The sequence below is a fragment of the Peromyscus eremicus genome, chromosome 1 (genome assembly GCF_949786415.1).
Source record: "Peromyscus eremicus chromosome 1, PerEre_H2_v1, whole genome shotgun sequence".
Lineage (NCBI taxonomy): Eukaryota > Metazoa > Chordata > Mammalia > Rodentia > Cricetidae > Peromyscus > Peromyscus eremicus.
Window position 1 is genome coordinate 90,602,337 of NC_081416.1, and position 12,163 is coordinate 90,614,499.

The 12,163-nt window shown below is 49.3% G+C and overlaps 1 protein-coding gene across 1 annotated transcript in view; it reads left to right on the forward strand.

Moving 5' to 3' along the window:
• Galnt18 (polypeptide N-acetylgalactosaminyltransferase 18) overlaps positions 1 to 12,163 on the forward strand; it is a 320,423-nt gene that overhangs the window by 153,646 nt on the left and 154,614 nt on the right. The gene's annotated exons all lie outside the window — the stretch shown is intronic.

A 12,163-nucleotide genomic window follows, 5' to 3' on the forward strand; every position in this document is an offset into this window, starting at 1 on the left:
AGCCACCACTCAGATGAAAGGGTGAGAAACCTGAGTCCATGACTCCACCCCAAAGAGCCATTGTCAAGGCTGTGTGTCAGAGCACCCTCTCTGGTCCAACTCCAGCCTTGAGGCAGGATGTGGAGGGGGAACCTGAGGTCTGCAGGCTCTCTGAGCAGAGAACTTACCCTTAGATCTGAGTCTGGGAGACCTTGGTCCTCACAGGGAGGCAGTTTGCCTTCTGATGAGTTAGTGTGTGTGCTGAGGGTGCCTAATGGTGCACTTTGAAAACATGCTTGAAGGGCCAGGGTGATGGCTCACTTGGTAAACCTTTTGCCCTGCAAGCATGAAGACCATTGTTTGAGCCCCAGAACCTATGTTCAAGAGTTGAACATGGTAATTTGCTTGTAATCCCATCACCAGAGAGCCAGAGACAGGAGGATCACTGGCTGGATAGCCTAGCCCACTTGGTGCGTTCCAACAGTAAGAGACTGTGTCTAAAAAACACAGAGGATGGCGCCTAAGGTGTGACATCTGAAGTCTGTGTTTGATCTCCACAAGCATGCACGTAAGCACACGTAACACCCTCACTTATCCTGCACACACACACACACACACACACACACACACACACAGAGAGAGAGAGAGAGAGAGAGAGAGAGAGAGAGAGAGAGAGAGAGAGAGAGAGAAAGAGAGAGCGCACTTGTAGAGCACAGAGTCTAAATAATGGAAGAAAGTGTAGTTTGGATAATCCTAGACTCAGTGCAGGAGCCTTGTCTGACCTTGTGCACAAGTATCAGCATGGATGCCCTTCAAAGCCCAGGGCTGACAGAAGCAGATAAGCACAGGGCCCATTCACTGTGTCCCAGACATGCACAGATCCTTTGTCCAGCCCTTTGCTGAGCCTGTCTGGCTGTAAGCTCTGTCTGCCTCCTTCCTCAGCCTCTGGTGCCCAGGCAGCATGACTAGGTTGGGAAATTAAGGATTTCCAGAGGAAAAGAACTCACCGGCCCCCACCCCCTTCAAAATCACAGGCATGACAGGTTCTGCACACGTTCCACGGTGCACACGTTGCATGACTAACACAGCATCGAGACATCACACAGGTTTTGCATCTTTCATGTGATAAATATTTTTTTTGACTGTCATGCTTGGGAAATGGATTTTGTTTGAAAATGGCCTGTTTCCTTTGATGGCTGCTTTGACGTGCCTTCAAAGCCTGTCGCAGACAAATCTCCTTTTCCACGCTGCCATACAGCCATGGCTGCTGGGCTGGGAGATTTATGACTGAGAAATGTCATGAATAGATTTCCAGTGCCAACAGCTGTTGGGAGTCATGGCCAGCTCATCCTTGAACTGCTCTGGCTGGGTACCCAGACACATGTGAGTGAACCCCAGATTCACCAGGCTGTGCTTCAGCCCAAACTGCACTAGGAGGCTCAGATGTGGGCTGTTTAGCCAGAGTACAGCCTCAAAATGTTCCAGCTCAAGTTGAATTTTTGTAAAACTTGTAGTGTTCTTGTCTGCTCATTGCAGTAGCTGGCTTTTGGTGATCTTGCTGCCTGTGTTGAGTGACCACTCGGAGCAGGGGAATCTGCTCTTGGGTCAAGCCTTTGGGAACTACTGCAGACTGTAACTGTGTGTCTGTGTATGTGTGTATGCTAGTATGCACATTCATGTGTGAGAATATGTGTACATATGCACTGTGTGGCATTGCCCATGAGTACATGTATAGGAACATGTATATATACAAGTGCATGTTAACATGGGTATGAGTGTATACATGTGGAAATGTGTGTTTGCATGAATGTATGCACATGTTCAGGTTCGTGCCTGTGTGTGCATGGGGGTATGAGGTGTGCATGTGCATATGCAAGTGTGAGCGTAAGTGTTTGTGTGTATTTGTGTACATGTGTACAGCCAGCGATTGCAGCATGGTTCAAAGTGGCACTGGGGCCTGGGTAGTGATCCCAAGCCCCTTCCCAAATGCATTGTAAAGCCCATCTTACTGCCAGCCTGGCTTCAAGTGGTAGGAGCTTCCCATAGATCTGGCTACAGGCATCTGCCCTGGTGGGGGAGCTCTGGAGGCAGAAAGGAATTTGCCAGATTGCCCTGGGTGTAGGCTCTCTTCTGGCTGTCTCAGACATATTGGAAATACTCATTCACTTATCAGAGGCCACAGCTATTCTGCAGAGTCTTCTTGGATGATGGAAGGCACACAGCAAGGAATGGGCATCCAGCAGTTTGGTGAACTTCACCAGTTCTGGTTTTCTACTGCTTCCTAGCTCTGTGGCTCAATTAAGTCCCTTAACCTCTCTAGGCATGAGGAACTGAGCTAGAGGTCCAAGTGTCTGTGTGAGATAGAGCCAGTGGCATGTTAGGACATGAAGGATCTTCAGGATCATCTTGTGTTTATAAACAGAGGCCTAAAGAAGGGGATGATCTGTCAGCCCTGCCTAGTGTGGGACTGAGAGTCAGGACTGGAGAGCAGACCTATGGTTCCTACTAACATTCCCTACCCCCTCCATGTCACCACATGGTGTTCATAGTGAGACCCTGGACCCACAGCCTCACCATCGCCTGTGGTATATAGAATACAGGTTCTCATACCCACGTAGTCCTACTGAATAGGAGACTCTGGGGCTGGGTACCAGGGGCTGCAGGCTTCCCTTCTGCAGCATGTCCCAGCATTTCAGACAGAACTGTGCCGAGAAAGAGTCTGATGTGGGGCCTGTATCTCTCTCCCACAGATGGATCTATGAATCCCCATCAGGAGAAGTGTGGCCCTCAAAGGCCATCGGGGTGTGTCCAACAAATTCATCCCAGGAAATGGATGTGCGGACACTCAGTGCTTTATGTGGGAACGGGAGGTGTATATTTAGGAGTCTGGGTGTTCAGCTCCTGGCTGTCAGCTCTGAAGGAAGGAGAATGATGGTATGTGCTGTGGAGTTCATTATATCTCCCCGGCAGAATCCTAGGAGTAAAGGGTGGTTTTAAAGGAGTAAGTAATGGCACTCATAAATCCATGTTCCTAAGATACATTCATTCACCACTCCCTAAAATGAGGTTTTTGCATGTACTTTTTATTTCATCGGCTTGGAGGGTAAAACTTGAGCCTTTCCACAGCAGCTTTATTGTGAACAATTTCTGATTCTCTCTGTTCTCCTGTCTGTGAGTATGCACACACCAAGGGTTGGCTGCCCCTGCCTGTACTAGACATCTTGGCTGTGAGCTCAGCCACATCTGTACCCAGAATCCCTCAGTGCAGGAGTGGGAGGACTCAGTCAGGAGTCAGTACAGGCTCCATCTGCTGGAAAAAGCCACTGTCCCATCCTTGGAGTGAGCTTACCATCCAAAAGCTGTCTGACAGATAAGCTCAACCTTCTCCCAGGAACCCCAGCTGAGGCCTGGAACCCCTCTCCGACATCCAGCCCACCTGACTGGGGCTGAACATTCACACCCTCACGGTTCCCTCCCAGGATGCAAGCCTGGAGTCCTCTACCTTGCCCTGACTGTGGACAGCAGCCCTGTCCAACTCGTGGCCAACTGCACTTGGCCATCACTGTGGATGTTGGGGTTGAGGGATCCAGTAGACTCAACAACTATCAGCTAGAGTTCCTCTGCCTCACTGCAGCCCTGGGACAGAGTCTTTGATTCCTTTCTATAGTGGAAGGAGGTGGGGCCAAGCAACTGAGATCTGTGTCAGCAGAATAGTGGCCACCCAGAAATCTGCCTGTCTGCATTGCTGAAATCTATGGACATTCCAGCCTCCGTGAAAAGGGGAAGTCGGGCTGCAGATGAAAGTGAAATGCTTAATCCAGCTGACCTTAAACTTGGAAGCATCCTGAGCAAACCACATTCCTGAATGACTGTAAGGTTCTGATGGAGTGGGGAAGCAGAAAGCAGAGGAGGCCAGTGTGCTGGGAGGAGGAAGGCCTGCTCCTATAAAGATGGAATAAGGGCTATGGGCTAGGAACCTGGAGCCTAGAGATGCTGGGAAAGGTATTTAACAAGAAGATTCTCTCAGAGCCCCTAGGAGGAACAAGCCTGTCCACACCTTGGTCTTAGATCAGTGAGACCCCATCACACTCTCATTCCCAGAATTCTAGGATAATAATAAACATGGGGCCTTCCAGCCACAGTTCTCAGGGTCTTGCTTCATCTGGGCCCAGGGCAAGGCTGGGATTTGAACCTGAGGCTGGGTGTTAGCAGGAGGAAGAGGAGACCACATCCTAGCCTAGGAGTGTGGGGCAGGGGTGCTGCACAGTGGACCTGTGCTGAAGGAAGGGTCTGGACACCGACTGCACATGTCACTTCTCCTTGGGTAGCCCATGAAGCTTGTCCTCATGGACAACTATAGGAAGAACTATAAATCCAGTCTAGGTTTCCCTGAAAGGCCCAGCATCAAGGTTTTTAGTGGAAAAAGGTAAATTGTTACCAGCAGAAAGCAGGCACACAGGACTTCCCTGAGAGCGGCTGAGATAACTGTTCACTTCTAGACATTCAATTAGCCCTTTGCTTTTTAATGCCAAATAAAGTATGCACAGAGGCATCTTAGGAGTTGAAGAGTTTCCTAAAAATCATTGAATTGGACATTAAGCAGGGTGAACATTGTGGTATGTAAATTATATCTCAGCAGAGTTGTTTTTAAAGATAGGGAGGGTAGGAGAAAGGAAGCCTGCTTTAAGAATTCTACCCAAGACACTCAGGGTCATCTTTGCCTTTATTTGATACTCAACTTTTACCTGTAAAAAAGGGGGATTAGTATTTATGTGTCTATGTGAGTATATGCTACATGTGTGCAGGAGCCCACAGAAGAGGGCATCAGATCCCCTGGAGCTAGAATTAGAGATATTTGTGAGCTGCCCAACACAGATGCTGGGACCCAAACTTGGGTCCTCTGGAAGGTCAACATGTGTTCTTAAGCACTGAGCCACCTCTCCAGCCCCAGATTTCATCTTTCTGAAATCCAAGGTTACAGCATCCCCCACCACACCTTGGCAGGTGGCTCCCACTCACAAGGGAAAGAAACAGAGGCGTGAAGGGGCTTTGAGTCTTGCTCAGGGGCTGTGAACAGCAGGCCCAGGCATGAGGAGAGAAGAGTCCCAAGAGACGTCTGGAAGGAGGACCAAGAGACAGGACCACGTGTCCTCCTTGTCACACACAAGGCCCCATTGCCTAGGGAAGCATGTCCTCAGGATTTGAGCCACCTGTTGCTCCTCGGGGACTTGGTGACAAGTCCCTGACAACCACAGCTCTGAACAAGGCCTGAGGGTGAACAGAAACAGCAGTGACTGAGGACTTGGCCCCTGGGCAAAGCTGGGCCACTCCTCACTTCCTCTCTAAGCCATCTTGCATGTGCTCTGCTAGTGAGAGGACACCAATAACTGAGGAAAATTGCAGGAACAGGAAGGTTCCATCCGGCTGCTGCAGGAGTCCAGCCAAGCATCGAGAAGCCAAGCTGCGCTCCCAGAGAGCATGCAGTCCAGTCTGGATGGCAACTGGTGAGCCCTCAGTGAGTCACATCCCATGTGGTGACTCTGTCTGCCTCCTCAGCTCTGTGGTCTAACCCCGAACTACTCTGACCTCCAGCAACAGCTATGCGCTGGGACCCCTGTGCTAGAATACAGACGGCAGAGATGAGTATTGGGTTCTGCAACCCCTCCACAAAGCTGTTTCTGAGTTTCCACTTGCAGCTATATAGCAAGAGGTGGCAATTGTCTTCCCACTGTGAGGCTCTCGAGGGATGTGGACTTGGAGACAGGCACAGTCAGAAGGGGTCAGGGATGTGCAGCTCTTCAAGGTGCGCATCACTCAGAGAGCTAATCTTGTCTCTCTGTCCTGGGTTCTCAGCACCACCAAGGCCTAGCTGCAAAGCCAGTTTCCAAAGGCTCAGCAGGGCATCCACCTGTGCGCCTGGTGCTTGACAGATTATCCTAGGCTCAAAGCTTTGCAAATGCTTCCCTTCCCGGTGTCTCTCTGGCCTCAGAGAAGCAGCTCAGAGACAGTTAGAGGGTTAGGACAGATCTGCAAGGCTCCACTCTTGTTTGTGGGTCTCAGGCCCTGTGGGTGTAGCTCTGAAATAGTATGATAGCATTTCCTAAATGTGAAATAGTATGATAGCATTTCCTAAATGTGCTGTATGATCATTGGTAGAACTTTCTGGAAAATAAGCCATATATAGTAAGGACTGAGCATTAACATGGATGAACTGATAAGGTGATAAAGTACCTCAGAAATCCATTATTCTGTTTACAGGGGCCTGTGTATGAAGGGTTTGAGGGAGTGGAGTGATAGTCTAAATATGCTTACTATTGTGTGTGACGGCACACACCTAGAATCCCAGCACTTGGGAGGCTGAGGCAAAAGGATCTGGAATGTGAGGCCACCCAAGGCTGCCCGGTGAGACCCTGCCTCAAGACAGAAGCTGACAATATACACATTTGCCAAGAACCTGGCAAGCCACAGCTACTAACCACACTACAAAGGAGCTGATTTGGCACAGAGTAGGACGCAGGGGCTCCCAGCTATACCAGGCATGCACCCAGATTTCTGTTTGGCCAAGAAGTTTGAAGGCTTCTGAGAAAAAGCCCAAAGCAGCAGGGAGAAGAGGGACACCCAGAGGGACCCTGGGTGTCAACTCTACCCTGTGAAAGTATGTCCGTAGCTTACCAGTCGGTCCACACAAGCGCAGGCCCACTGAGTAGCTGCCCTCTAGAAATTTCTCTGGCCCTTCCAAGACTTGTCTCCCCGAAGTGGGTCTTGGCCCACAGTGCAGATGGGGCTGTGGTCAGGAGGGGAGTGAGTGAGTTCTGTTCCAAGTTCCTTAGTGTCCGATGATGCAGCACCTCACTATGCACTCTGCTGTTGTGTACCGCACAGCGTCCGTCCCCAGGCCCTCAGCTCGGCACCACACTTCCTCCTGCTTTGGCTTCTTGGCTCTGGCTGTGCCCTCCTCTGGATCCTTTCCTGACATGATTTTGTGGATCCCACTTGCTCTTGATGGTCTAACCCAAGTACTTTCTCATCTTGGAAACTGTTCCTACTCCCCTACTTGCCCTCTAGGGACCTGATGGCATGTTGCATACTGTCAGTCAGAGCACTGATCACATTTTCCATGTGGTCCTTTCACCAAGCCAGCTGTCCCACACACATGGAGCACACGTCTGACTTACCTTTATGTTTCCTTATTCAACAACCAGCCTAGCACAGAACAAAGCTGTTTGAGTACAGTTTGTGGGCTGAGGAGATGGCTCAGTGGGTAAGAATGCTTATTGTGCAAGCATGAAGACCTGAGTTCAAATCCCCAGAACCCACACAAAAAGTCACACATGGCTACATGCCTATAACCGCAACACTGTGAGAGGCAGAGACCGGATTGCTGGGACTTATCAATCACCAGCTTAGATCTAAGTTCAGTGAGAGACTTGTCTCAAGGGAGTCAGGCAGAAAGTGTTAGTACAGGACACCCAAAGTCCTCCAACAACCTCCACATACATCCATATGCACATGCACACACATAGGTGCATATTCCAAACACATATACAAATGTTCTACACTAAAAATAATACCATTTTTTAATGGATGAAGAGGTTCAGCACCTTTGCGTGCAGGACTCAGAGAGTGCAGAGGAAAGCAGTCACTGGGGTCACCTCTGGGTGATGCTAGACAAGGTGGAGCTGGTGGATGCTGACTCAGAAGGACATTCTAGAGATGTAAGTAGAATGACAAATCCCTGGGTCCCTCAAAGAATGTCCCCTGGAAATGTCAACCATGAGCCCCAAGTCACTTTCAGTTCCCATTAATGCATAGGCACAGAATCATTAGTAGCACCTCAGTGGGCAACTAGTGTCCCCCCGGAATCCTCCCCCAGGAGTTGTCCAGGGTTCTGTAGCAAGCACCTGCAAGACGGAGGGGACTCAGAAGGGACAGACACCACACGAGAGACCTGCGGCTGGGAAGGGAAGTTGGTGCTTAGCTTGCCTACCCCAGATGTTGATGACTCTCTAGTTTGATGAGACACTCCCCAAAGATGACTTGGGTCAACTTTCTGGAGAAGGAGACACTGGATCTGCCCACCATGTTGTCCTCTGTGCTTACCTTCTGGGAGAAGGGATTTTTAGAAGTCATCACTGGGCTCCTTCTGATTCTGAACCCCTTCAAGGTGAGGAGAGAAGGGAAGGGGGATAAGAAGAGAGGAGGCAAGAGAAGGAAAAGAGGAGAGAGGAGAAAAGAAAGAGGAGGTAGAAGGAGGAAGGGGCAGGAGAAGAGAGAGAGGAGACAGCCTCTTTCCTTCTCCATCTCCATGTTTCCAGGGTGAAAGCTCTATGTGCCACCCTGTTTGGATGTCTGTGAAAAATGCTGGATTATTCTCAGGCACGAGGGACTTACCACAGCACCCTAGGAGATAGGGGTGATTTCTAGCAATGACCACATTCCATGGAGCACCAGAGAAATGTCTGTCACCTGCATGAGGGTACACAGTCACAGAGTTCAGTGAACTAGATAGGAAACTGACCACACACAAGCCCCTGCATGGCCTTCCCTGCTACACACTCCTACCTGCTAGCAGGCTCCACTTGTCTTTCACCCATTAAGATCTCTCAGAAATCTCTCCGAAAGATTCTGGAAGTCTCTTGCAGTCAGGCAGTGGCCTTCTGATTCCTCCCAGGATTTTTTGCTACTGCCCTGTTCACTCATTTGACAGATTAAAAACCTGTGGACATAAAGAAATGCACGCATGCTCACACACACACACACACACACACACACACACACACACACACACTGGAATTTTATGCAGCCGTGAAGAACTATGAAATCATGACATTTTCAGGAAAGTAGATAGAACTAGAGATCATTATGTTAAGTGAAATAAAGCCAGACTCAGAAAGATAAATGTGGCATATTCCTCTCAAATATGGGGTCTGGATTCAAATTCATATATGGGGTGCATGTGTAGGACATAAAAGGGGCTATGGGGAAGGAGGAAGTGGTCTTGAGGAGGAAGAGGGTACTGGAATACATGTGTAACAAAAAAAGACAAGTGGCTTGTTTGGGGGAGGAGGGGGTCGAGCCAGAGGTGGAGAAGAGAGAACTGGGGAGGGCAATGGAGGTGGAGGAGGATAAGAACAAAGTAGACTGACGTATTGTGTATGAAAATGTCATCATGTGACACATTATAATTGTGTGCTAACTTAATATTTAATATAAAAATGGAACAAATATTGCTTTCTTAGTTCCCTTAGCTCATCGTGTATGTATGCATGTGTGTGCATGCACATGGGGTACATGTATGTGCAGGTGTACCTGCATATGTATGGAGACCAGGGGACAACCTTGGGTGTCACTCATCAGGTGCCATCCACACTGTGTTTTTGAAACAGTCCCTCGGTGGTCTAGTGTGGTTGATATATTATGCATCCCAATAAACTTATCTGGGGGTCAGAGAACAGAACAGCCACTATGTTAAACATAGACGTTAGGCAGTGGTAGCACCCCTTTAATCCTAGCATTCTGGAGGCAAAGATCCGTCTGGATCTCTGTGAGTTCAAGGCCACACTGGTAACAGCCAGGCATGGTGACACACACCATTAATCCCAGAACTTGATCTCGTATCTTGTTTGGGAAAGACATATGCCTTTAATTCCAGGAAGTGATGGCAGGAAGCAGAAAGTTATATAAGACATAAGGACTAGGAACTAGAGGCTTTTAGGCTTTTAGCAGCAGTTTAGCTGAGATCCATTTGGGTGAGGACTCAGAGGCTTCCAGTTTGAGGAAACAGGATCAGCTGAGAAGTTGGTGAGGTGAGGTTAGCTGTGGCCTGTTCTGCTTCTCTGATCTTCCAGCGTTCACCCCAATATCTGGTTCCAGGTTCGTTTTTATTAATAAGACCTTCTAACAATTCATGTTACAGTCTAGATTGCCTGGACAGTGAGTGAGCATCAAGGGTCTGCCTGTCTCTGCCTCCCCAGCACTGGGGTTACAAGCACATGCCACCACATCCGGTTTGACATGTCAAATTAAAGGCCTCATGCTTGTCAAACAAGCACAACTGAGTCCCTCCCCCATCCCCCAGTCCCCTAGTTCATCTTTTAGAGCATGCTGGTTTCATGGTGGCTATCATTTGTACCCGTACTGAGTAACAAGGTAGGGACACAGTGCTGTAACCTCTGTCTCCAATCTGTTTGTAATACATTATTATGCAACGCAGGCCTAATTGTGAATCATAATTTTTTCATTAACTGATCTCATTTTACTTGGTAATATCCATTTAGGCATTTGAGAGCAATAAAACTCCATTTCTTTTAAATATTATATGATTCAGTTGGCTCACTGATTTAGATTTTACTACCCATCCCCCGCCCTTTGAGCAAATGAGTCATCCATCTTTGTAGAGATAACGAGGACGTTCAAGATCACACAAGTAGCCCTCATGGGGAGAATGTGCAGGTGCACCCCAATCTGGGATGGAGCATTCTGGAATTGGGCTGGCTCCCACATCTTAAAACCCCTTAGAAATGCATTGCGTGGGTCACACTGGGCTCCTCAATAGATCTTAACTTGAGTTTTCTTTATGTTCCTTAAAAACAAAGCAAGTAAACAAACAAAACTGGTAATAAGATGATTCCCCTTGTCCTGTGGGTCCCAGCCTGCTGCTATGCACAGCCATCCAGTGCAGTGGTGGGTCCACTGTATGTGGGAGTGGGGGCAGCGCAGGGAGGTAGGCATCCCGGGCTGGAATCATCCCAGCTCTTCCACTTCCTTCTGGGTGACCCCAGGCACATGTCTGGTGCTCTCTCTGTCTCTCTCTGAAGAGGGTCCGTTAAAATGAAGGATTGTGTGGGCATGATTAGGAAAAGGCCTGGGCCCATGCTTGGCTAATGTTAATGAGTTACACCTCCAATCTAGTGGGTGGCCAGGGCCCCCAAAGGAGAAGTTCTCATGCACGCATCCTCCAGGAGTCTGACAGACAACTAAGGGTCCCTTTATGCCTGTATCCATCTCTCTTTTCAACCTCATCTCATCCCTGCATCACCTTGCTTGGGTCTGCTTTCTGAACTGCCAAATACTTCTAGCCATGCTGGTTTCCTGCCTCTGAAGCCCTGGGCGTGTCCAGAGATCCTGGGAGCTTGAAGCCTCTCTCTTTGACCAAGCAAAGTCATTCTTCCCAGATCAGCTCTTAGTAGAATAACTCAAGAGTAGGTGGCCATCTGGAGCACTGAGTGCCCTGATCTTGAAGACCTGAGGACCCTGGCCCTGTCTCCAGCCTGTGTCTTTAGGTATGCTGTGTACCTACTAGCTCTATACAGACAGCTGAGAAGACCCAAGAGGTGCCTTACACCTGCTCTCCTGGTCCTGGCTCACTTCTGCATCCTCAGGTCTCCGTCTGGTCCCAGGCCCTGGGCTCCACCTTATATGTTCATGACGTAGAGGGCAGCATGTCTAGTGGGCTAGATGTCTCTGTTTACTGGCACTGCTTTAAGCGGATTTTCTTGACTGTCTAAACTAGTGTCATAGGACACTAGTTTAAGTTTGGGCCTACAAGCTGTGCTAGGTCTGTTACTGGGTATCAAAGAGGGATTGAAAGACCCGTTCCTGCTGCATTCCCCCTGGTTCCCAATGATTGTGTGTTCAAAGACCCGTTCCTGCTGCACTCCTCCTGGTTCCCAATGATTGTGTGTTCACTGGGAGACATATGCTCACCTAAGTCCTCACTGCTCTCAGATCTGTGATCTCTACTTGAAAGGAAAGGAGGCGTGGCCTTAGGGAGTCTGATGCTTGCCGTGTCCTCACAGCTCATGTACTACGGTGGAACAGAATCTGAATCTCTGACCATGTGGCTCTAAAGCCAGTGGTCCAGCCAGGAAAGCCCCCTCCATGTGCCTGGGGAGATGCCAGGAAACCCTGAGCTGCCTTTGAACCTGGGGGAGGATGCCTCCATGAATCCACCAGGGGTCCAGGGAGCAGTTCCAAGAGTGTACGGCAGGTGGCTGTTTCCTGGGTCTGGATGGCCCTGTCTGGGTGGGCAGAGACAGCTGGGGCCTGGATGTAGACTGGATGTGGACAGGACCAGGACTATAGGGGATGTGGTGCAGGAGGGCAGGCTGGGGAAGAAGCAGAAGCCCACAGGAGACTGGGTCAACATTCTTGGCAGAGGGATAGACTGGAAAAGAGTGTTTCT